Below are 26,152 nucleotides of genomic sequence, written 5' to 3'. Positions count from 1 at the left end.
AGAGGCAGGAGTCCTGAGTGGAGGCAGCCCAGAGGAAGAGATGGGAGCTGGGTTTTGAGGGTTGCATAGGAGTTTTCCGAGAAGGTGGGAAGTAGCAAAAGGACCTGCACGTGCAAAGACCAGGAGGTGGGACATAGCATCCCACGACCATAGGAAAGAGCATTCATTATCAGGGGTGTGGAGGATAAGCAGATGCCAGGCTAAGGGTTTGGACTTGATCCTAGGAGCCATGGAAAGGTCTGAATGCAGAGAGCAAGGTAGCCCCTTCCCACTCATGGTTCATTTCTTACCTTCCCTCCCCCACCCCCAGAGCCAGGGAGAGGGGGAGAGCCACAGGCCATTAGAGGCAGCTGGTTCAGCTCAGCTGAGGGAGCACAGAGCAGGGAGCTAACCTGATTACAGGGGACAGGAGGTTTGTCTGCGGGGGTTGGGGTGGGGGTATAAGTGCTCTGACAGTGTAGGGAAGGGAGGCACACTGGGCCACTCTTGGGTCTCCTGAGTGAGGGGCCTAGCTGTCCTAGGACAGAGCCCCCTGCCCTGCCCTGCCCCCTAACCCTGACTGCTGGGGTGGCCTCACCAAGCCCAGGGGGACGGGAGACAGCACTGCCAGAGGCCCCACCTCCTCCCAGACCCAAATCCTAGCTCTGTGGCCTTGCACTGTGACCTTGAGGAGCCACTCTCAACTCCAGGCCACACATTCTTGTCTCCCAAACGAAGGCCTGTACTAGAATGGGGGACGGGCAGTGACAAATTCAGCCCACAGTCCCATCCCATACAGTTTCATGGGCACGGAGTTATTAAAACCTCTGGGCTCTTAGGGATTTAGGCGAGGCAGGCAATCTCCTTCGCCGCAGTCCCTGCTGCTCCCTCCTGCCTTACCCCGGCCCAGTGCACAGGCTTGTGTGGCATGCCGTGGAGTGCCGATTTGAGACCCTCGCATGAGGACCACGTAGGCCCTTCCGGCTGACAACCTGGGCTCCACGGACAGAAAGCCCAGGAACAGGTGAAGGGACAGCAGAAAGGCTGGCAGTCAGAGGAACTTCCTGTCATTGCTGGTGCAGGAGGGAGACGGGAGCGTTCAGGGCCTGGGGCTCCTCTGGCCGCAGAAGGCAGCAGCCCTTCCCCTGCTCTAGTGACTGCCCTTGACTCAGGCTGCCCATCTCTAAACTAGAGCAGTAATACCTGTCCGCCCGAACCTGGGGCCATTAAAAAGCTCAAACAAGCCCGTGACGGTGACCTGCAAGGCAGAGCCCTGTGCGGTGACTTTGAACAGCAGGATTTCCGAAGGACTTCATCAAGGGGAACCTCACACTCCCCCAGCCCAGCCAGCCCTCCGGCCCCTTTAATAAAAAGCAGCGCCATCAAGGTCTGGAGATGGTGCCTGAGCTGCTGTCTGCCGTCACTCGTCACTCGGGACAGAGCTCTGAACTTGTAAGGAAAGACAGAGATCACACCGCACCCCTTCTCTGCTCCGTGAGCCTCGCTCCTGCCTTCGGCCAAAATCAATAAAAATCTGCACTGTGATTGTTTTACCAGCACAAGGGGCCGGCTCCTTGTGCTGACATTCCACCCCTGGCAGCGCTGGGGGTGTCCATTCATTGCACAACCTCGACATTCGGGGTGGGGTGGGGTCGTGATGGGGGGGCGGCGTGGGTGTGGGGGAGCGGAGGGGGCTGCACACAGCTGCTCTAAGCGCCTCTCCAAAGACCAGCCCGGGTGCTATCCATCAACTGTTTTTCAGGGCTGTGAGGGATCAATGGTATTTGTGCCGCACACTCACCATTAGGACAGGAAAACTCTGCAGTGGAATTGATTTGTTTAAATATAATAACACAGTTTCACAGAAAACCGTGGGGGTGGGGAAAGGACCCAGGCAAATAAGACAGTTCAGAGGACGGTGCGAGGCACGGGCTTCGAAACCCCTTCCAACACGGCGGTCAAACCGTGGCGCCGCCCCAGTCCCCTCCCCGCCTCCCCCGAGTGCCCCGAGGACGCTAGGGTGGGCAGGCATCTCACCTAGTGTCACCCCCGGCTCAGAAGTGCCCCTCGGCAGTTTGCAGACGAGCACAGGGGCCGGCTGCTCCTTGCTGTGTTGTTCTTAGAGGTGACTTTGGCTTGGTGAACATCAGTTCAACCCGGGAAACAACTATTAGGCACCTGCTGTGCTCTAGGCACCTGTGAGGGGCCGCGGGGGAAACTGATAATAAATCCTGGCCCCTGCTCTGAAGGCATCCTGTGGACACAGGGTGGGTAAGGCAGGTGTGCCGGTGACAGCACGAAGCCAGGGAGGTCTGGGTTTCCTGGGGTCATAGGGGATGTAAGGGAGCAGTGCTGGGACAGGATGAAGGGCAAAGAGGGGGCGGTGAGGGGGCAGAAGCGGAAGGTCCATCCAAATCACCAGGAGGAGCCCATTTGGAGGGCAGGCCCCCCATCTCCTGAATAGGGTAGCTGCCTGCTCTGATGGTAAGGAAGAGAGATGACTTTATTGATCCGTAAGATGTTCCAGGGCCCTGCAAATACTCAACACCTGTCATTACACTGACTCTCACCATCCCGCGAAGGAGGGACTATTACTACCCATATCCCACAATTAGTACCACTCAGGCTCAGAGAGGTTAAGTGACTGCCAAGGTCGCACAGCTAGTAGGTGATAGAGCTGGGGTCGGGTCCCAGAGCCTGCACGCTAACCACCGTGCCTCCTGCCCTCATTGGGGCTTAGCCCCTGTGTGAGCTGGGGAGACAGGTGGCTCCTGCCCTCCGGAAGCCAGGGCACGAGGTGCACTGGATGGCTTAAGGGGGAGTCAGAGGAAAGGCATGGAGTGGGCAATGACTCGGGCCAGCGTCCTGGTCACAGGCTGTTGCTGCAGGCTTGGCCCTCGGGGTGCTGCGACCTCACAGATGACCTCTTCCAACCTCCCCCAGAGGACAGAGTCCTGGGGACGAAAGTGGTGGGCCAGGCCCTGGAAAGACATGTCTGCAGGGAGAGACACCCGAGCAGGGAGAGAGGGCTGGGAGAGGCCCTTGTCGGAGGGTGGGGAGGGTACAGGCACACGGAAGTCCTCAGCGAAGGCAGCTCCAGGCAGGCTCACTGAACCCAAGGAGGGCCTTAATGTCAGCCTTGGAACTTGGGCTTTATTCCTGGTGACAGTGGGAAGCCAGGGAGGGCAGCAGAGGGCCGGGAAGGGTTGAGTAGTTGAGAGGCAAGAAGATGGTCAGACCCGAATGCCAGCAGAAGGTGGGGATAGTGAGGAGGACGCAGGTCCAGAGATGGGTCAGGGGTCGAAATGACTGTTGGATGTGGGGGTGAGGGAGAGGGAGGTGTCAAGAATGACCCAGGCGTCTCCCCTAGTCCTCTGGGGGCCCGGCTGTTCAGCCGTGCTGAGCCAGTGGCTGCCTGAGTCAATAGGAATTGACCAGACCCCAAGGAGCACTGGGCCCCGCCCCCTAGAAAGCCCTGACGTGGGGGAGGGCAGTGCCGGCCAGCAGGCTGCCACCACCTCGGCTCTGTCCCCCTGCTGACCTTTCTCCTTTGTCAGCAGTGCCCTCCATCAATTCACCGGAAGGAGGGCCAGTGCGATCTCGCCAGGCTGCCTGGGCCAGGGCTGGGGGTGGGGGCTCACTCCGCCTTCCTTCTTTTAAGGAAGAGGTCTCCAGAGCATCTCTAGAAAGCCAGGAGCAGAGGTGCCAAAGCCCTTAGTGCAAATGGGCAGAGTGAAGACTGGTCGGGGTGGGGGTGGGGGCACAGCCACAGTCCTCCTGCTGGCAGATGGGAGAGAGGGAGAGGAGGAAGCTGGATGGAGGTGGGGGTGGGGAACTGCAGCCAAGCTGTGGGGGATGGGCAAGGAGGACAGTCTAGAAGTGGAATCTGTGAGGTGGGGGAAGGCGCCCAGCGGGAGCAGGACCTTCAGAGCCCAGAGTGCACCAGCCAGCCCCAGAACCAAGGAGGGAGTCCTGAGGGGCGGGCAGGGCTTAGGATTTAGATGGGGCTCGCATGGTCAGCTGTCCTGGTGTGCCAGCAATGGAGAGGTGTGTGGGATACGGAACTCCCGGTACTAAAACCGGGGTGGTCCCGGGCCAACCCTAACTGTTGGTCACCCTAGCAGGGCTGAACCTAAGTTCGGGTTTCTAGTTCTACCACTTTCAGATTGTACGTGACCCCTCTGTGCCTCGGTCTCCTCATCTGGAACACGATGCTTATAAGAGCACCTCGTGCACGGCTGTCATGAAGATGAAGTTAAATAATGTACGTAAAGTACTTAGCACCTGACACAGCACCCGAAACTAACCATTCAACAAATGGCAGGTGGCCACGGTTATTACCACCGACTGCTCCTGCTGTCTTACTACCGTGAGGACTGGCTAATGCACCCTGAGTGCTCTCCCCGAGCCACACCCCACTGTATATCTGTGCTAGTTTAATCTCACAGCGCTTACGGGGCAGGGGCCATTACTACCCCCATTTTCACATGCAGAACTCACGGATGAGCTCAGCCACTGGCCTGGGTGCCCACGGCTAGCAAGTACAGAGCCCAGAGGACCGCTTCTGTTTCCACGGGGCTGACCCCACAGCCAGGGACCTGTAGGCCAGTGTCAACACAATTCTGGTTACACTGACCCAGGGCAAGAACTAGACAAACACCCGGGCGGGGCAGGCCTAGCAGGCCGCTCTGGGGCTGCGTAGGAACAGGCCAGGGACCCCTGCTCCCAGGGAGACTGAGTCCCTGATCCTCAGTCTGGATCAAGACTGTCCCCTCCGGTCCGAACACATCAACCAAATTTATTAGGTTGCTAGGGCCTGCTGATGCCATAGTAAGAGGAAGGGAAGAGAAAGGAAAGCCCCCAGAGGTACTCAGGCCTCCTAGTGGCCCTGCGGGCCCAGCCGTCTTCATCCGCCAATGACCTCATTTCATTCTGACAACGACACAACCAGATCACTGATGATGCCCACTTCACAGATGAGAACACAGAGGCTCAGAAACTTGCGAAGGTTGCACAGCTGATTTAAACGTGTCCGGCTCCAAAGCCTGGGCTCCTCTTGGCTGCTCATGTAACAGGATGAACAGGCAGCAGGAAGGCAGGCGGCCACGACTTGTATGTCCGTGTTCGGACTTGAGGTGGGCACCAGATAACTCTGAGGATGAGGGGCACAGCCTCCCCTCCCCTTAGAGTTCAGGCAACCCTGGAGAAACTCTGGCAGCTCTAGAAAGGGGCCCAAACACGTAGGGGTAGGGTGGCCAGCCTGGCAGGGTACTCCACCCAGGGAAAAAGGGGGTGGGTGCAGGGGCTCGGGGAGGGGTCCATTGCTTCAATACCTGGGGGGTCAGGTAGGCCTTGCAGAGACCTCTCAGTCTTTCGGAGCCGAGTGAGCAATGCCATTCCTGCCACGACCCCTAGGAAGTCCTCAGCGCAAGGAACCGCGTGCTCACAAAGCAATTAGCTTCCAGCACCCAGGAAAAAGATCGCTGAGGTGGGCAGGCAGGCGCTGGCTGGGCAGGGGCCCCGGGAAGCTGGGCCTAGTTATTTTTAGCGTCTTGATTCAAGAGGAAGGAGGCCCTCCTCCCCACCAGGTAAATGTCACTACACTGGCAGACCCAGCCAATTAAAGTAGCTGGAGGCAAGGAAGAGAGACAGTCCCCTGTGTGTTTTCGGCTCCTGGGCCCCTGGGCCCCCAGGGTGGGTCTCCCTTCCTCCACATCCTCTAGGCCCTGGCACATCTGCCTTCTGCCATGAACAGGAAACACTGGCTTGTCCCCAAAGGAGCTTGACTAGGGGCCTAGGACCCTGGGTTTGAGCTCTGGCTTGGCGGCATGACCCTGGCCAAGTCTCCTACCTTCTCTTCCAGAACTGCAGTTTCTACAAAACGGGACCCCACAAAGCCCACCGTTTCATTATTTACGAGAGTGAGAGGAGCCGGGGTCATGAAGAGACTTTGCATGAAGGCGGCTTGCCCTTCCTGCTGTGGGTGGTTGCTGTATTCTTGCAGAAGACAGTTCTGGGCTTCCCAAGCGGGAACCCAGGCCAGGCCCGGGCTGACGGGGCTTGAGCTGGCCGCTGTGCAAACTGCTGGGGAGATTTGCTCAGTCTTGGGTGTTAGGAGTCGAAGAGCCTGTGGCTACCACCCTGCTCATAGGGAGAGGGTGAGAAAGGCCGCTGTGGGTCAGTGGAGGGACAGCAAACACAACCTGGGCTGAGCCCAGGGCTCCAGGGAGGGCCTGAACTCAGAAGGGCACCAGCACACAGAGCCCGCGACGCATCACAGGGCTGGCACGGGCGTGCAGGGCTCAAATGATCACCTCCTTATGTCCGGCTCTGAGCTGGCCCATGCCCTTGCGGATGGCCACCCCTTCCCCCCTTCTCTGAGAGAAGAAAAGCAGTAGTTGGTGATAGGAAGGACAGGGGAGGCCCACCCTCCAAACTCTCAGCTCCAGAGTCTGCCCTGGGAGCCAGACCCTTAGCCCATAGGAGGGTCTGCCCCAGAGGGCCCGATCTCCCCTCCTCCCAGGCTGGGGGAGACTCCTGGCAAGCCCCTGGAGTCTGAGGTCAGCTCTCCCCAGCCAAAGAGAAGGCCTGGGTCCAGCACCAGTGCCCTTGCCCATTGCCCGCCAACTCCCAGGGAGCCTAGGATCCTGGCACCTGCCCACAGCCTCCCCAAAGGCAGGCCCTTCCACTGAGGCACTGCCCTGCTGTGTCTGGAAGTCCAGGGAGATCTGAGGGAAACTGAGGAATGGAAGTATGGCAGGAATCTGCTCAGGGATTTAGTAAGTTAGAAGCAAAGTGCAAGCTTCCTCCTCCTTCTGCCATCTGGCCTCTAGGGGGCATGTCCAACTCACTTCCTCACTGCCCAGTCTGTGCCCTCCATGCAGCCCGCTGATCTGCCCCTCACCCCTGCTCTGAGTGCCTGCCTCAGGGCCTTGGCTCAGCTGGTCCCTTTGCTTGGAATGCTTTCAGTTCATAGTCACGTTCATTCTTCAGGGTCCGGCTGGAGCTCCACCTCCTCCAGGAAGCCCTCTTTTTTTTTTTTTTTTTTTTTTTAATGTTCATTTATTTATTTTGAGAGAGAGAGAAAGTGTGCATGGGGGAAGGGCAGAGAAAGAGAGAGAGAGACAGAGAAAGAGAGGGAATCCCAAGCAGGCCCCATGTTATCAGCACGGAGCCCGATGAGGGGCTCAATCTCAGGAACCATGAGAACAGGACGTAAGCTGAAATCAAGAGTCAGACGCTTAACTGGCTGAGCCACCCAGGAACCCCAGGAAGCCCTCTTTGACCCTAGACTCCCTTGGAGCCCAGATGTTTTTCCTAGATACCTGCAAATCCAGTGTCCTAGACTGTAGGCCTCTGGGCACCCTGCTGTGGCTCGGCAAAGGGTGGACAAGAGACAGGAGTGGTCCCTAGTTCCCTGAATCTATTTTCCTTTCTCACCCCCATGTAGATTGTCGGCTTTCAAATAGGGCCCTGACTCCAGAGCATTCTCTCTGCCCTGGCATCTGGGCCTGCAATCTCCAGCCCTCACTTCTTGGTAAACAGATAAGAAAGGCCCTAATGGTTAGAAGCCTTGGCAGGAGGTCATGATTATAGGAGGTGGAATACAAAAGAGGCTTAACAGAGCCAGCGCCCCATGCAAGTTCTCAGTGCCGGCTCTGGACGAACCTCCACAGACCCCTAGAACTTCCCAGGCCCCAATCTCTGTGCCCTCAGCCCCTCAGGGGTTGGTCCTGCCTTTCCAGAAACACTGCGCCCCATGGCCAGGTCACTACCACCACTGCAGGTCGTGGGCCCTGCCAGGGTCTACACCTGCTATGTTTCCAAAGCAGGGATGGTATCCCTCCAATACAGATGCCACCCTGGCTGCCCCGCCCAGTGTCCGCTCCCTCCCTGCAAGGTCACTGAGGCTGGGGGCCTTGGACACAGGGCATGGTCGCGCTTGTCCTCATCCTAAGTGTGTGGCTTATGGACCAGAGGGAGACCAACTCCAGAGCTCTGACAGAGCCAGGTGAGCAAACATCAGTGGGAGGGAGAAGCGCCCATGGTGAGTAACACCCAAGGAATCCTTCTTGGCGTAATTTGCCAAATCCCAGCCCGTCCTGGGAGAGTCCTGTTGGTGGCCGAGGTCAGGGGTCCCTGTGGCGCATGTGTAGCTCTGTGGACCTACAGGGGTGATCACACCCAACTGGAGAGGCTCACACCGGACTCTGGGAGAGCCAGAGGGAGCCCTAGACCTTCCCTCCCACCCTCAGGAAAGATGCCTCTTGCCTGGCCTGCTGGCCTCTTGCACCTGCCACGGTGATGCTGTACGGCCCTGGGCCGGTCTCAGGCCTCTCTGTCTCTACCACATCACTTAGGGTTCGCCCTGCACAGGGAGGGGTGCAGGTGGTGCCAACAGAGGGTGGCACCTGGGCAGCTTCCTATTCCAGCATTTTCCTCCTGGTAAAGAGCTCCAGCCCCTGGCCCGGGAGAGGCCCAGAGGTGCCTGGGGTGCTGAAGATGGCCTGGAGAAGCTGGGGGTCCAGCTAGCTGGAGTAAACAGGCCCCTAACCCTGTTCCTCCCTGCTGTCACCATCTCTGGGTGGAGCTGGGAGCCCCACTTAGTGGGCCAAAGCCTGCCCTCCCTTCCTGTCCTTCACAGAGGAGCTGCTGCTCGACAGCCCTTTTGGCTCCCCACTCTCTGCAGGGTCAAGGTCAAACTCTGGCCCGGCCTTTGAGGCCCTCAGGGGCTGCCTCAGCATCTGCCTCCAGCTGTGGCTGAATGAATTTTCCTCCCCAACTGGACATCCCACTGGGTGAGTCCTGCCAAGTTGTGCGGAGACCCCAGGAAGACCTTAGTCTTCCGCTCCTCTGTGTAAGGATCCAGCCTCCTCCTCCAGGCAGTCCCCTGGCCTGCCTCCTCTAGTGTCAGGGAAGAGCTGCTCCTCCCGTTTGCTACTGCCTTCACCCATCAAGGGCCCCCTCCAAGCGTGCTCTGCACTGGAGACTCTGTGACATCCAAGCCCAAGGCTGTGCTTACCCAGCTTCTCAAACGCAGATTCACTTTTGGATGCCAACGCCTAGCACGGTACGGGAGCCTGGTAAATGTTTAGCACACTCTGGCTGACAGAGCGAACAGATCACTCAGAAACATGCAAGTACCTATCCGAGACAGTTTGATAGAGTGGGGAAAATACAAATAAAATGTCAAATGAGACTGGGCGGAATCCCAGCCCTGTACCAATAGCTCTGTGACCCTGGGTATGCTTCTTAACCTCTCTGTGCTCTGAGTTTCCTTATCTGTACAACAGGATAACCTCAGCTTCACTGGGTTGCTGAGTCCCTTGAGATCATTAGTTTGTGACCCCTGACCTGTCCCAGGCCTCTGGTTTGACTTCCCAATAAATAACTGCTCAGAGAAGGGCAGCAGCTGCTTCAAGGTCACACAGAAGGTGTGTGAGCAGGGCTGAGGCTTGACCAAAGTCCTGCCCAGAGAGCCTGCCAGGGCAGTAGCCCCACTCTGGTGACCCAGAGAGTGTCCCACCTGCGGCAGGAATGATCAGGGGGCTGTAAACTATTTCCAGCTCCAGGCTGGGGTCAGGGTTGCAGAGGCTGGGGGGGGGGGGGGGGTGGAGGGGCCTGAGCTGCAGGCACCAAATTCCAGGCAAGGAGAGTGGGGTGTGCATTCTCAGCTGGCGCTGAAGACTGACAGGCATGCCACATGCGGACCCTGGAATGCCAGCTCTGCATGGCCCTGGCCAGGCCCGCTGTGAGCTGGGCTTGGCATTCAAGGTCTCTGCAGCCAGCCCCGAACCCGTCTGGCACCACGTAACCCTGCAAGTCTGCTGACTGACAGCGGATGGGTATGCATGGTGGCAGCATGAAGCCACAAACCAGGGGCTGAAGGGGCTGGCCAGGGAGTGTGGCCGTCACCCCGGGTCCCTGCCCACAGAGGTGTGATCGACAACTGTTTGCGATTACGTCACACGAAACTCAAATCCAGCCCAACCCCCATCCTGCTGTCTCCCTACGTCCTTTCTTAAATGACACCGACCATGTCACCACCCTCCTCCATGTGTCCACAGCACTCGCGTCAGCTCTGTCACCGTCCTCCAGCTGCTCGCCCACCATCAAGCCGTATGCTGTGGAGCGCTAGCCATGTTCTAGGCAGCGTCGCAAGGATTCACATGGCTTAGTTCCCTGGATTCCTCACAACGCAGTGAGGTAAGTCCTATTCCTATCCCGACGTTAACACCGAGGAAATGAACACAGAGAGGTTAAGCCACTAATCTGGCATCACAGAGGAGCGGCAGAGCTAGGCCCAAAGCCGAGGCCCAGGGTTCATACCCTTGATCGTGTCAGGGCCCTCTGCCTTCATCCACCACGGGTGTTCAGAGCACCTTTTACAGAGTGCTGGCCACGTGGGACCAGCTGTCATGCCCCCGGCCAGAAACCCTTTCTCTGTGTCCACCCTTTGCAGGCTGTATGGCCCAGACCAGCCGAGACCCTCTCACCTCTCTGCCTGATGTGGGACTCGCTCGAGCTCCGGAGCCACATCTATCTGGCTCCAGTCTGCCTGGCTGTGGGGACTGGGCCAAGTCACCCGCAGGGAGGAAGAGGGGTGGGGCTTTGTCTACTCTAGCTGGCCAGACCTCCAGCTCCACCAGAGGCTGGAGCTCTTGACCAGGGGGAAAAGCCAGTCTTCCAAAATACCGAAAGAGCCCAGCGACCTCCCTCTGTCGCCACTGTCTGCGCCTCTGCCTGTTGTGGACCTGACCTGGGTCCAGGCACTAGCCTCTGTTCCCCGTTTAGCAAACGGGAACAGGACCTCTACAGGGCTTGCTCAGTGGCCTGCCGGAGTGTGCAAGGGCTTTGCACACGATAGACAAGTCTACAGTGCACGAGGTCACGGTGACTCCTGGAGGGATCCCAGGGCAAAGGTTGGGAGATAGAGGCCGGGCTCAGAGAAGGCTCCGTGGCGTCTGACCTACAGGAGTGAGTTTGCCAAGCAGAGACGGGTGTGCAAAAGACGACCAGGCAGAAGATTCACAAATAAAACACAGAGCAGCCGTCCCACCGCCCCCTGCCGTGGTGGGTTTGGCAAAGCACAGAAGAACTAGGCTGCCAGAGGTCAGGGAATCCTTGAACAGCACTGCCTGTCAGAGGGGCTGTAATCCCACCCTAACCGAAGCCACCGTCACGGGCTGCGGGGACGACGTGGATGCCGGCACTGCTCTGAAGAGCTCGACATCTCTCCCCTTGGCAGACGAGGCTCCCACAGGTGACAGGGGACACGCCCGAGGTCTCTACTGGTGGAGCCAGCATCCAAACTCAGTTCTTGGTGCTTAATCCCATGACCGCTACCCCTATTACGGGCAGGGCTGGCCTCACGGGCAACTGCACGGGGCCCCACGCTTAGAAGGACTCACTCTTGGTTTCATGTGCTGCCGCCATCATCTTGAAATCCGTAATCATTTATGAACAATGAGCCCCTCATTTTTGTTTCGCACTAGGCAAATCATGCAGCCGGTCCCGATTCTAGTAAATTCTGACGGATGCTTACTGGGGGAGGAGGGAAGGGCCAGTGAACGAACTTTCACTTCTCTGGGACATTGCAAGAGCCAGGCTCTACGCTTGGTCCGCCCTGTCCCTCCACGGCAACCCGGCAAATCTTTTCCCACCTTCTGGCTGTCTCCTGGAGGTCCTTCCCAGATTTCCTCCCCACACAGGGGCTAACCTTCCGCACCAGGCAGAACCCGCAACTCCCTGTGCCCTGGGAGCTTTGACAGATGAGAAGCTACCGATCCCTGAATAGCTACTTCTTGGAACACATCCCTCCTTGTGTGTGCACGTGAAGGCATCCCTGAGCGTGTGTGGGCATGTGTGTGCTGTGAGAGCTTGTGCCTTTCTGCTGGGGAGTCCATGCGGTTTGTGAACGTGTGTCTGCGAGCACGTATGTGCATGCAAGTCTCTCTGTGTGCGCGCGTGTATGTTTGGAGCACGCGTGAGTGATGTCTGTGTACACATGCATGCGAGGGAGTGCTCCTCCTACCTTGCTGCGTGCATCTGTGCGCGTGACCATTCATGTACGGGTGTGCATGCACAGCTGTATCCCCTGAGCATGCACGGACAGGTTTGTAAGCATGTGTGCACCTGTGTGCACGAGTGTGTGTGCACTTGCATTCATGGTTATGGGTATGACTGTGGGTGGGGAGAATCTTCTGGGACTTCTGTGTGTATCAATATTTCTGCATGAGAACATGAAGCCCACGTGTAACTATAATGCCACTCAAATCATCCTCCTCCTCGTGAAAATCTTGGCTCTCTCAGAGATACCTGGCCCACCACCTCCAAGAAGCCTTCCTGAATGCCAGACTCCCCATGCTCACTCTATCGTTAACCCCCATCCCACATCCTGGGAGCTTTCCCACCCTCATGCCCCACCCCCCGACCCTGGCCAACTGCAATCCTGACAACTTCCCTGCCTTGGGGTCTTACATTTTCACTCCTTGTCTGTGCCCGTTGCTCTGGCCCTACTTGAGACATCTGACCTCTTGCTGTGGCTTGGGAGAGTCCCACTAGTCCCCCTGCTTCCAGCAGGGTCTTTCCAATGGCCTCTCCAATGCAGCCACCTTCATTAGGTACCTACCTGACTCAGAACCCTCCATGGCTCCCCACTGCCCTGGGGATCTAGTTCTCCAGCCTGGCATTTGTGGCCCTTTATAATCTTCCCATCCCCTTGCCAACCTCATCCCCCATCCTGCCAGGCTCTCCTACCTATCCCCTGTTCCTGTCTCCCCACAACACTCCTCACTGTTGAGTTACCTCCCCCAGAACGCCCCCCTCTAACCTCTGAACATTGTCCGCTCCGCTGGTACGGGGCTCGCACGACATCTGCGGTGAGCTCCCTGCTTCTCCGCCGGAGCGCAGAATGAGATGAGCCCCTTTCCCCTGTATCCTGGGGCCTGACATCACGCCTGGCATATATTCAGTGCTTAATACAAGCTAGGGAAACTGAATTAGGGAAGCCAAGAGAGGGAGAACCCTACGCAGCCAACATGCCCCTCCTCTAGAAGGGGCCATAGGTGCCACTTTGGTGACCCCAGAGGCCAGGCCTGGTCCATGTCACATCACATCCACAAATGAATCACGACCCCAGACATCTGTAGCCACACTTACCTCGTAAAAGTCCCCTCCCTTTGCCTCGAGTTGGGTTAGGACTTAGCACTTCTGAAGACCCCGGGATTGCTTCAGTTCCTGCCCCCCAAGAAGAGGCTAGCAGAGGTGGGCAAGGCCAGGGACAGAATGGTCCAAGGATTAGGGGCCATATAGAGCCAAAGGTGAACCCCACGGGGGCTCAGCCAGACATGGGACCTTGGGCAAGTTACTTCCCAACCCACAAGCCTCAGTTTTCTTGTCTATATAATGGAGAGGAAACCAGGCACCCGCCTCGCAGGTTGGTGTGCAGATGAAAGGAATTAAGAGCTACACGGCACTTAGCATGGTGCCTGGCACACAGTGAAATGCTCAGCATGTCAGCAGACCCAGCATTATTATTCTCACGTATAGATGAGAGGGCCGAGGCCGCCAGCAGCGGAAGCACGGGCCTGCTTAAGGCTACGTGGGACTTGGCGAAAGAATACATCCAAATCTCAAAGTCCCAGCCCAGGGCGCAACCCCCCTCCGCTGTCTGGCTCCGTCTGAGAGGAGGAGGCCAGGGAAGAAGCGAAAACTAGGAGGTGAGCCCCATCCCCTCGTGCCTCAGTGGTGACAGCCCGGCCGCCCGCTCCCCAGGACCCACGCCGGCTGGTGTGAGCCGCGGCAGGGGCCAGCCCGGCCCGCTCACCTGCGAAGGCTTCTGCGGATGGCCAGGACTCGAGGCTGCTGAGAGCGTCAGGGGAAGGAGGCCGAGGAGGGAAGACGGCTGTGGCTCCCGCGGTCCGACGTGGCCGGGCACAGCGCTGCAAGTCCTGCGGGACAGACCAGGGGGGCACAGTGAGCTTCAAGCTAACCTTCCCGGCAGCTCCCACCCGCTTCACTGACCGGCAGGCTCTGCCCGCCTGGGCTCCTCCGGCTGACCTGGAGCACCGAAGCGGAGCCGTTCCCGAAGCTGGGCGCTGCCCGCCCCCTCCCCGGCAAGGGCCTGTCTCCCGGACTTCGTGCTAGAGGCCTGGCCCCAGCCCCGGCGTGGGGGGCTGCCCCTCTGCGGCCCCACGCCACAGCACCAGCACCCCGGCACACACAGACCACTGTGCTGCAGCCGGCCGGGACCCCGGGACCCCGGGACCCCAGCCTTGGGATAAATTTGGTGCTCCGCTCAGAGCCCTTTCTTCCACTCCTCTCTCTGTCTTCCAAAGCCCTGCTGGCCTTGGAGACTCTGCTCAAGTGAAGTGAGCCCTTTCCTTACAAATTCTGTGTAATTTTCTGAGCCCTTTCCACAGAGCCCTCCCTGACCTGCCCCTTCTTTCTTTGTTCATCACCCAGGGGCTTGGGGTCTGGCTGACCGGGTCTTCTCCGGCTTTCTGGAGGCCCGTTTCCTCCCTGGGCAGAGCTCCCGGACATCAGGAATGAGATCTAGTTTATCCTCGGAGGCTCGCAAGGCCAGCGACCGCTGGAGGGATGGACGGACAGACGAGTGAGTGACGGACGGACAGTGCGGTGAAGGTGTTCGGTGAACAAGAGGAACAAAACTGGCCAACCGACATGTGTCTTGAAATCAGGAAGCCTGCTGAGCTCTCCAAGGGCCTCCTGATGCCCTCCCCCCTGTTAGATTCTAGAATACAGGCTCAGGTTGGTAAGGCTCAGGCAAGAGACTTGGTGATGGTGATACCCTTCTCTGCTGATTCACGAATGTGGAAACCGAGGCCCTGATGGGGAAAGGGTTTCCTCCCAGGGTCCCACAGCAAGAGAGAGCCAAAGCCAGAAGCAGACCCCAGTCTCTCTGGGGACTGCCTTGCCCACTGCCCAGAGCTGTCACGGATGGAGACCGCCATGGCAATCCCCTCCGGCTGCAGGCACCCAGCTTCCCTGAGTGTTGGGGGACCAGGCAGGCCATCTGATCGGATGGCCCTACGTCCCCCAGCCTGGAGGCCTATGGCTCAAGGTGGGCCCGGAGGGGACATTATAGAAAGCCTCAGGCTCAGTGATCTTCAGCCAGGGGGAGACTTTTCCAAAAGCCCCACTGAGAGCTCACTCCCCTCCACAAAGCCTTTGCAGGCTTCCCAAACACTCCTGATGGAACATGCACTGGTGACCAGCTTGGAAAATAGTTTGGAGGTATCTCCCACCCTGTGGCTTATCAGCAACCCAGCAACTCCATTTCTTCATCTTTTTTTTTTTTAAGTTTATTTATTTATTTTGAGAGAGACAGACACAGGGCGAGTAGGGGAGGGGCAGAGAGGGAGGAAGACAGAAAATCCCACGCAGGCTCTGCACTGTCAGCGCGGAGCCCGGCGTGGGGCTCAAACCCACAAAACCGTGAGCCGAAACCCATGACATGAACCGAAACTGAGAGTCGGACACTTAACCCACCGAGCCGCCCAGGCACCCCTCCATTTCTACAGACGCGTGTGCATGTGGGCACCCGAAGACGTGTACTAGAATGTTCGGAGCAGTGCGATTCATCATGGCCAAAAAAGCCCCAAAGGTTTCCAAATGGCACTCAACCACAGAAGAGATAAACTGGCACATCCATACAATGTAAAGGACACCACACAGCAATGAGAACAAATGATCTGCAACCGTGTCCGATAATACAGAGAAATCTTACAAACGTAACAACCAAAAGAAGCCAGACACACTAGAGAACACCCTTCAGGGGTGCATTTATAGAAAGGTCAAGAGCAGGCAAATCTACTCTGTGCTTGTGGTGGACTAAATATGGGAGCACACTCTTTTACAGAGCAACTCCTAGCAAGAGGGGAGAGTCTATTCTCTACCCCCTGAATGTGGACTGGCCTTGAGACTGGTTTTGGCCAATAGGATTCAGTGAAAGGAACATTTTAGGACTTACGGAGGCCAGGCTTTAAGGGGCGCGCAGTTTATGGCCTTGGCCCTGTCGGAGGCCGGTCTCCCGTACGGAGGCCGCCCAGCCAGCAGCCCGCGCCTACGGCCAGATGTGACTGAGCTCATCACCAACCTTCCATTCCAGTCCAGCCGGCCCTTCAGGTGACTGGAGTCACTCGAGCCCAAGGGACTCCTCAGAGGGACTGCCCAGGCAAACCACAGAATTATGAGACATAATCGATGGTGGTCGTTTATTTTAAGCCACTATGTTTTGGGGTGGTTTGTTGGGCAGCAATAGGGAACAGATAGCATGCTGTTGGAAATCGGCAGTCATTACCCTGGAGGGGAAGCAGTGAGTGGGAGGAGGCACACAGGGGATTTTAGGGGGTCTGGAATGTTCCGTTTTTTGATTTGTGTGGTGGTTGCATGACCGTGTTCGTTTCGTGACGATTGGTCAAGGTACACTTAGGATGTGCACACTCTTCTGCATGGATGAAGCTGAAAACACACAGACCTTGTGGGGTCCTCCACCTGGGCAGACCAGATCCAGCCCAGCCGTGGTCCTCCCACCTCACCAGCCCAGCCCCTGCCCTACTCATCTGATGTTCCCCCCCACACACTCACCACGCCACCTCATACCTCTGCACCCGGGATGCCTTTCCTCCTCCCTCCACGATTCAAGCCTGAGGGCAGGTGGCACCTTCTCCTGGAAGCCTTCCCTGACTGCCCCGGGCTTTGCCCAGCTATCCAGATTCACACAGCTCTCTTTCTGGGGCTGAGTCTTCCTGAGCACGGAGAAGTCTTTGGCTCTGTCTCCCCAGCTCTCAGAGCTCTGCAAACAGGAGCCCTGTCAGGGTTAGGTGACGAGACCTCCCCCCACCCCAGAGTGACGTCGCGAAGACCAGAGCAGATTTCAGGGGGTGACGGGGCCCTGGGGGAGTGCTGATTGCAAGATGGGTTGTGTGCCCGCATCTCCCGGGACCCAGGCTTCTCCCACATAGATGGAGGGTGAGGCTGAATTTGGGGGTACAGAGAGGGTCTACAGAATGGAGGAGAGCTCGGGGGGGTGCCCCATTTTGCGGTCGACGGTAACACCTGTGAAATGCGTACCGCTCGCTCCCTCTTAATTGTCGAGGAAAATAAAAGAGCAAGGCTGGCGTGCAGTCGGGGGTTCATCTCTGCGGAAACAATGCAAACGGCCAGGCAAAGCAGAGGAAGTGCTGAAACGCCAGACAGATGGGGCATCGGCTCTACTCGAAACCCTTGGAGGTATTGACCTGTCTCTCTCAGCGCCTGGTGAGGAGGAACCCCCACTCGGCCCCGGCTCCCGGCCCTTGGGTGACTGGGGTCTCAGATGACCCCCAGCACCAGGGCCTCGATCCTCGATGCCCCTCTCTGGGCCCCCCGCGCCATGTCTGCAGCTCTCTGTTCTTCATGGACATGTGACCTTGGGGGAGTCCTCAGTTCCCTCACTGGCATCCAGAGGTCTGGCTGAGTCGACGATCTCTGATGAGTCACATCTTTGTCTCCACAGCAGGACTGGTCCCAAGATGATTGGGAGGCCCAGGTCTCTTTCTGCCTCCCTCCGGGCCCCCACTGTGCCAGTGACGGTCGGTGTCTGCCCAGCCCTCCCCACCCCCACGCCCGGGCTACCCTGGACGTTTTCTCTGATACCCAGAGTGCTTTGCTACAACAGGAAGCTCCTTGCCCAGCAAAGAGGCGTAGATAAGCCAGGGGATAGCCTGAATGGGAGAGGGCAGGACACCAGGGCCTAGGAGAGGGAATCTGTCCTGCGGCAGAGGTTAACTACACACACACACACACACACACACACACACACACACACACGGGGACAGCTAAGTGGGCCCAGCCTAATAGCAGAAGGGATTCTGGACTGGAGCACACTTTCCACAGGTGGGTGTGCGATCTCACAGAGTGGTGCGTGCACTGTCCCCAGAGGGGTGCCAACAGAGGGAGTGGCCACGTGGTGCTGTGGGTGCTGTGAGCGTCGGAACTAGAGCTGGACTCTCTCTTTCCCGAACTCCTCTGATGATAAGGATCCCCTGGGCTGCTTGGTAAACCCACAGCTTCTGTGGCTCCGGAATGGAGCCCAGAAATTTAAATTTTTAACAAGTCCTCCCAGGTGATCCTTTGCATCTGGAAAGTTTCGGGGAGCACTGGCAGATGACCTTCCTGGTCCCCTTGGGCCCCGAGATTAGTGACTCTGAGCTCCCCACTCCAGTGCCACCCCCACCCCATCTGGATGCCACGGCTGGCAGCAGCCGAACCGCATCATTAAAATAAAAATGATTTAAAAGCTTTAGAAGGGGGGCAAAGATGTCAGGGGGAGGGGGGATTCTGAGCCCACAGTGGTCCTAGCTGAAACTCCTTTCTAGCCCCCCTGGGCCCCCCAGAGTCATCCAGAAAAGCTCAGCATTGGGGTGAGGGGGGGCAGCGAGCTGACAGCTGTTCAGCTGCTGCTCGGTGAGACCCGGAAAAGCAATTATCTTGCTCTTAGCAGAGAGGCGCTGGCTTTTACCCGCCCCCTCCCTCCTCCCTCCCTCCCACCTTCACACACACACACACACACACACACACACACGCACACGCACACACGCACGCACACACCCAGGCCACCGATGCCGCCGGTGGCTCTGAACCCGCCTCCCCCCACCCCCAGGCTCCAGATTCCTCTGACTCGCTCAACCTCCCTCCTCAGAGCCTGTTTCCAACACTTAAATCATTTAGCCCGCTAAACCGGAGACGGCAAAATGGGTGCTATTTCTTAAAAACATACAGAGAGCGTATTAAATTATTGATAGCCATTAAACAGGGGGAAAAAATTAAACAGCTCTCAGCTCTTATCAATCATTCATGCAGTTTCCACTGGGGTGTTTTCTGGAGAGTGATCACACGGCCAACCCAGGGAGTCGGCTCCTGCCAGCAAGGAAGGCGCTGGGCTGCATGGAGGCGGGGAGGGGTCCGCAGCAGCCCCCAGCAATTATGGGGGCCCAGGCTGCGTGCAGGGGGGGGCGGGGCGGGCCTGGCACAGGGAGGTCAGCCTCTCTGCTGGCAAACTCCCTCTTCCTCTCTCTACCACATCATTAACAAAGGGACACTCCAACACAGCCTTTGGGAACCCCTTCATTAAATCCAGCCCGCTTTTCCTGAGTGCCTACTATATGTCAGGCACCACGGAGCAGCGGTAAGCTCGACGCACCCACACCGGTAAATGTGGGGGCCCTCTGCAGGGAAAGTGGGGGGGGGTCGCACTACATCGTGCTAGGGGCTGTGATGGAGGTCCAGCGGGTGGCTCACGGGAACAGGGGACAGCTTCGGCTCGGCGGGGGGGGGGGGGGGGGTGGCGATTTTCAGGGGAAGGCTTGGCCAAAGAAGTAATTCTTGGGTAAATTCTCGTCCAGAGGACGAGTCTGGGAGGGGCATTCCAGGAAAGCACGAGCAAAGGCACTGCAGCCTAGCTGGGCCTGTGTCTGAGCACTGATCCTGTCAACAGCTCTGCATGTCTCAATGGCAGTTTGCAGCCTCTCCTCCAGGCACTGTTCAAACCCAGGCCAGGCCCCCCATAGCGTGGACAGGCAGGAGGTTAGGGTTCACCCCAGCTACCCAGGGCAACGGCACCTCCACCCCCCGTACGCAGATCCATTTCCTGCCTCTGAGTCAGGACACCTAAGCCAGTGTGACGCAGGCCATGGAGGCCACAGAGCCGGGACGCTGCTGGTCTCCCGGCCACAGACGGGTCTGGCAGAGCTACTACCCTTTGGAGATGAGCTCCCTGCAGCCGCTGAGCTGTGCCAAGGACCCAGGCACCAGGGCTCGGGGAGCCGGCAGATACCCGATACTGCCCCGCCCCTCCTCTTGGGAACCATCTACAACCGGGGGCCATTTGAGGCTCTGAGGCCAGGCTGGGCTACTGGCGGCCTCGGGGAACAAAGAGACAAGGCCCCTGCTGGCCCGGCACACCAGGAGAGCCGCATTCTTGAATGCCTGACAGAAGCTCTCACTTCTCAGGAGCCGGGAAGAGGTCCTGCCAAGTGTTGATAGCACCCTCGCCAGAGAAAGCTGCTGTCACAGGGAAACATTCTGGGGAGAGCGCTGTTTACCACCAACGCCTGGGACTGTCAAGAAATAATCAGAAGAAATTAAACTTGCGAAGTTGAAGATAGAAAGGAAGCCTCCTCCCCAAGCCCCCGGACGTTTCAACCTGCAGGATCAGGCTGCTCTCTTTTGCCTGATTTGGAGAAACACCCTTAAATCAGCAGGGGGTGGGTGGGTGGCTGGGACATGTGTGCAGCCAGCCGGGACTAGGAGAGGGGGACGGCACTGACCCTCCCGTCTCTGGGCCTCCGTTTGCTCATCTGCAAAGCAACAGATACGCATTCGGACTCAGTAGGACCACGTGGTCATACAGCACAGGGGAAACCTCCAGCCTCTCTGTCCAGTCTGCAAGGAGCACACAGTCCCTCAAGGTCACGTCAACACCCCCGCCTTGCTCACCTGAAGACTTGGGGTGGCGGGGCCGGGTGGGCCTAAAAAAGTCATCGGCCATCTCCCTGTCTCTACGTTGACCCTCCCGGCAACCCCACCCCCCCCGGATCACTACCCGTAACCCCTTCCCTCTAGCCCACCTCCCCCCAGGTGCAGGGACCTATGCAGGGCTTGGGCCTGACCTGACACAGACCAGGGTGCCAAGAAAGGTTTGCCGACCGGCAGAATCAAGACACAAATGGTTAAATGACCCCCAAAACCCAAATCAAACGCACCTCTCCCTGCTCAGGTACTAGTCCTGACTTCTCATTGCCAGATCCTCCCAAGTCCTCGAAGCCGTTTACCTGTGAGTTGAGTCCTTGCTTCTAGACATCTTTCACACCCTCCACACTCCAGCCACACCACAACTACTCAACCTCCCTGAACAACTTCCCTTGGACTTTCATGCCCCAGGGCCTTTGCATGTATTATAGCTTTCTCCACCTAGCCAAGTCCTGCTCTGGGTCAAGCTCTATTTCCTCCCCCTGGTAACCGTTGCAACCCCTTTCCACATTACACTAAACTGGATTCCGTTCACACCTCTCTGAGCCAGATGGGGGGGGCGGGGGGCACTGTGAACACTTGGCACATGGGGTTAGAGAGGGAGGGGCCTCTAACTTTACTGCATACAAACCAACCACTCCAGCCCTTGGCCTACCACCCATAATCAGTTCTTCCTAACGGCTAACCTGCATCACTCCTGCTTTAATTTTAAAAGCCATTCCCTGGATAGTGGGTGAGATGTCCTCAGCCAAGTGTAAATGAGACCGTATTCTTGGAGCTCCCAGAGCCGATGGAAGGGGCAGGCTTGGGAATTTCCAGGCAATGGCCAGCAGAAATTGGCCACAAATGAATCATTAACTCTCGAGTCGAGAGCTCCGAGTGCCTGGTGCCAAAGTCTCGGGCTCTGGCCTTGTGTGGGCCACTTGGCCTCGCCTGGCTCAGGCCTGAGGGGGGCCCCGCCCCTCGCTGGCCATCTGCTTCACCCCACAGCCACTGGTCACTGAGAGCCGAGGCCATCTGGGCCAGAGCAGTCCAGATGTCTTATGGGAGAGGGCATGCCTTTCCCTAGGAATGACTCCAAACCTTTTCCCACACACTTCTCTCTTTCTGGAACGCCACCCCTTCCAGAGAGCTAAATCCCCCCTGTCCTTCAAGGTCTGGCCCCAGCCTGGCCTGCCTCCCCTCTTCCCTGCCCATCTGGACCCGTCTTGGCCCCCACAATCTCTGAGCCTTTAGAGCCCTGGCCTGGCCACCAGGGGCTCATTTCTGCAGCAGCGCCCTTGCCAGGATGGGGACTCTGCACCTCTTCTGGACCCCAGAAGCTGGCATGGGGCAGGGCACAGATCAGGGAGCCCACGCGTGCTAGGGGTTGCATGTGGGCTCAGTCTGCAGCCAGCAGAAGAAAGCGCCTGGGTTGCTGGAGGGATCTGTGGTCCCACCTACCTCAAGCGAGGCATCGAGTCCTCCTCTGGGCCTCCTTTTGAGGGCCTCGGGCCAGCAGAGGTGTGGTCAAAACAAGAGTAGAGGCGTCGGCTGGCCTCCCACTGGGGAGCCAGGTGGCTGTGCTGGGGCGGGGGGGGGCGGCCCCTGACTCCCAGGAGGCAGGAGAGGCCAGCCTGCAGGCCAGGGTGTGATTCTGCTTCACCTCCTCTAAGCTGCCCTGTTCTCGAAGGGCCTGGACTCTTGGGTGAGAACCGACGGACGCGAAGTCTGGAAACATAGATGCTATTGTCATGTGATGTCAACAGGTCAATCACTATGCGTTCACCTGTGTTTCCAAACTCAGCGTCCACGTACGTGGCAATCGGGCTGGCAAAAACACTAACAAACACCTCGGACTTGAGCGGCTGTTGTGTGTCAAGCTTCGCGGGCCATCCCAGCCCTCCACAACCCACATTTCTCCCGGATGCTCCCAGTACACTACGGGACCCACCATCACTACGCCTGCTTCAAAGAGGAGGAACGCAGGGTTCCCGGAGATTCAGACGAAGGTGAAGTGCGTGCCGACGTCCCACGGCTACCGCGTGGCAGCTGGGGAGTCCCACGGAGGCGCGTGGCCCAGGCCCCCGCATACTACCCGCCCCTGCGTGCCCAGAGCCCCTCATCTTGCGTGCTCAGAGCCGGAACAAGTGTCACGGGCACCCCTACTCCTCGGGGCCCACTTCTTACCTGATCCTCCCCAAAGCCCCATGAGATGGCCAGGGAGGCTCACTATTACCACTTCACAGACTGGGAAACTGAGGCTTGAGGGGGGAAGGGCTTGGACTTGGCCGGCAGCTTTATACTCCCCTAACCCTCACGCTGACCCCACGAAGTGGCTGCTGCTGAAGCCACTTTCCAGATGGGGAGGATGCAGAGGACGGGCTAGGCAACGCTGGCTCGCTCCCGTGCACTGGCGACAGAGGCTGGGTGTGTGTCCTGATCTGCCTGACTCCCGACTGGGCTTCTCCCGTGACACGGGGCTGTTCCCAAGGCCTGGCACAGTGTAAGTGTAAGCCTGTGAACACGGTGGGGGGGAGGAGATTCAGGTGCACCACATGGGGGCCCACGGCCTGGTGCTGTGTGCCGCCCCTCCCCACCCTCAGCTTCCCCCTGTGGGAATGGAGAACGGGCCGGAGGGCCTCTGAGCGTGTGCCCACCTCCCCATTTCCCCACGGGACTCTGGACCAGGGCGCTCTCCGCATTCATTTACCACGGCAGAGTCTCAGGACAGGGCATCTCAGCCGGTCACGCCGGTCGCCGTGTGTGCGTGCACGTGTGGGTGTGTGAGTGTGAATGGCATCGATCTGAGGGCGACAGGACGAGTGTGCAAGGGGAGCAGGTGGGCAGGCGGCCATCCGCAGGACCGCGTGAGAAGCCCCTCGCTGCCACTGTGCTCACGGAGGCAGGCCCGTCCAGAACAGGCCCGTAAATCAGGAAGCCGCCTGCCGCAAGCATTAAATCACTGTCTCTGGGACACAGCACTTAGAGGGGGAAGCGGCCAGCATCAGGCCCAGGCCCAGGCCCAGCGTCTGGGTAGGGGGTGGAAGGGGGAGCTGGTGTTCGGCTCCCCTCCACACCCCCGGATCAGATCTCTCTCCTGCTAGCCCACTAGGCCCTGCCTCTCTCTGCTTCTTACCCCCCCCCCCACCCCCCCGTTCTACCTTCCTTCCCTTGCTCTCAGCTGGAGAGACTCCTAACCTCATCCCCTAGGCTGAGGGCTGCTCTCCCAGCCGCCTAGGTGTGCCGGAGGTGGGGGCGGTGGACAGTCCACGTCTGAGTAGGAACACTGGGCTGCTGGCAGCGGTCGGGGGGATCTGGACCTGGGACTCACTCCCCGCTGCCCTCCCGTGAGTCACTTCCTTCTCCTGGCCTCACATTCCCTGTCTGCAAAGTGGAGGCTGGAACGGGCCCTCGTGGGGCTGCTCGTCCTAAGGATCTGACGCCCAGGGAAAAGATCCTCCGTGGAGGCTGATTAATTATGACTATTAATAATACAACCATCTGTATCTCGTGGCAGAGCGAGGATGATTAAAACGGCCCCATGCCCCAGCGGCAGAATAAATGGGTCTCCGGGTGGGCTGGGATGTTCACACCAGGCGTCCAAGCAGATCCACGGTGGCTGTGTGTTGGAGAGGGGCTGTTTATACTCCACTGCACAGACAGATGCAGAGAGGAGACAGACAGGCAGGCAGACAGACAGACGGCAGGGAGCTGGCTCATCAGCTGATGAGCAAGAGACAGTTACCTTGTGCCAAGGTTCTTGGGCAGGATTTTCTCCACCCAGCACTGGAACAAACCAACCTTGGCCTTCCCACTTCTCGTGAACACTCACCACACCCCCAGAGTAGAGCCCAGAGGCCTCAGCTGCAGAAGTTAACAAGGGGGTGGGATGCGGATACCCTCTGTCCAAAGAAATCCCGGAAGCCGTGATCTGCCAGGGCCAGGCCAGACCCCTGAGCCAGTGCTCGAGGACCAGACCCGGGGGCCACCATTTCATGCCTCTGTGCCCTGTACGCTCAGGTCCCCCACCTGGCAGGCCCTCCCTGCCCTCCACAAGCCCTCCCCTAATAGCCTCCCTCTGACGGCAAGGCTTTCTCAACACCCCATCATGCACTGGGACTGAGGCACACTGTCCCTCCTCCCACCACCCCATGGGGCCCAGCGCACCCCGGGCCTCGATCATCCACCTAAAATGCTCTCTTGCTATACATATCCACCTCTCACTTCACATTCACCAGACCGTGAGATGCTCCTGTCGACTCACATCTACGATTCCTCAGTGCCCAGCATGGAAAGGGAGCCCCCGCACTGCCCGATGGAGCGAACACCACCAGCTGGCCCTTGAGAGTCCTCACCCCCTGAGCCAGGCACTGTTAAGCTGTTAATGGTCACAACAGCCCTGTGTTGTATTTATGCCCATTTTGTAGACGGGGAAACTGAGGTACAGAGAGGTCAAGGAACTTGCCAAAGGTCACGTGGCCAAGAAGTGGTTGAAATGCAAAGCAGGCCATTTGGCTCCAGAACTCTTACCTACTAGGCTCCAAAGGCTCCAAATGAACAAAGGAAGGAAGGAAGGAAGGAAGGAAGGAAGGAAGGAAGGAAGGAAGGAAGGAAGGAAAGAAGGAGGAAAGAAGGAAGGGAGGGAGGGAGGGAGGGAGGGAGGGAGGAAGGAAGGAAGGAAGGAAGGGAAGAAGGAGGAAAGAAGGGAGGGAGGGAGGGAGGAAGGAAGGAAGGAAGGAAGGAAGGAAGGAAGGAAGGAAGGAGGGAGGGAGGGAGGAAGGAAGGAAGGAAGGAAGGAAGGAAGGAAGAAGGGAGGGAAGAAGGAAGGAAGGAAGGAAGCTAGTTTGAACATCAGGATGCATAAAGTCTTTTGAGCTTTCTTTGTGTGTGGAAGACAAAATGGCCAGGAGAGGAGTGTCCTGGGTCAGGCCAGGTCTCTGCATCAACTAGCTGTGTGACCTCAAGCAAGTCACTTGCCAACTCTGGGCCTCGATTTCCTCATCTGTAAAATGGGGGCATCCTACTGACCAGATATGAAAGCAGTGGTAGGGTGAGCACGCTGCGGACGACAAAGCACGATCGCGATGCCTGTCTACACGGCAGCCAGCATTTCCAAGCCAGGAGCCTGCACGCCTGCTCTGGTGGGGACCCCGAGAACGACGGATGAGGGATATGAAGCCTTGGCAGCTTCGTGGGTCTGTCAGCACACTTCCTGGGCACCCGCCCCCTACGCAGCCCTGGGCTAGCCATGGAGGGGTGGGGGCCTGAGCAGCACATGGGCTCCACCGGCACAGGGCTGGGCGCTGACCCTCCTGGCCGACGGCGTGGTTCGGGGACGCCCCCTGCCTAACAGGCTGCGCAAGGAGCCCTGCTTTGTTCCAACAGGCGCTTCCGGCTCCATTGCCGGCTGACCACCATGTCCGGTGCTGGCGACGCACGGCGGACGGGGGCCAGCCGCAGGCTTGGAGGAGCTCCCGGGTGACAGGAAGGCAGGTATGTCACCGAGCTCCCTTCCCACACCGTAGCGGCCACTAGCAATCAATCCCCATACTCTCAGAGTCCAACGCGACCTCAGCGTGGCTTTTCTAAACGGCACTCCAGGCTGTCCCTCCCAGGTGGAGAGGAAAACAAAACCCGCGGGATCTGACCTCCCCGT

The 26,152-nt window shown here is 58.4% G+C and overlaps 1 protein-coding gene across 5 annotated transcripts in view; it reads right to left on the bottom strand.

The window, feature by feature from the left end:
* The window catches only part of ZMIZ1 (zinc finger MIZ-type containing 1), a 233,259-nt gene that overhangs the window by 172,081 nt on the left and 35,026 nt on the right, over positions 1 to 26,152 (bottom strand). For all 5 annotated transcript variants that reach the window (XM_045040201.1, XM_045040204.1, XM_011287295.4 and 2 more), the window contains exon 2: positions 13,808 to 13,931. The gene's annotated coding sequence lies outside the window, so the exon portion shown is untranslated. The remainder of the gene's footprint in view (positions 1 to 13,807; positions 13,932 to 26,152) is intronic.

This window comes from Felis catus, chromosome D2 (assembly GCF_018350175.1).
Source record: "Felis catus isolate Fca126 chromosome D2, F.catus_Fca126_mat1.0, whole genome shotgun sequence".
Taxonomy (NCBI): domain Eukaryota; kingdom Metazoa; phylum Chordata; class Mammalia; order Carnivora; family Felidae; genus Felis; species Felis catus.
This window is presented reverse-complemented; position numbering and strand designations above follow the sequence as displayed.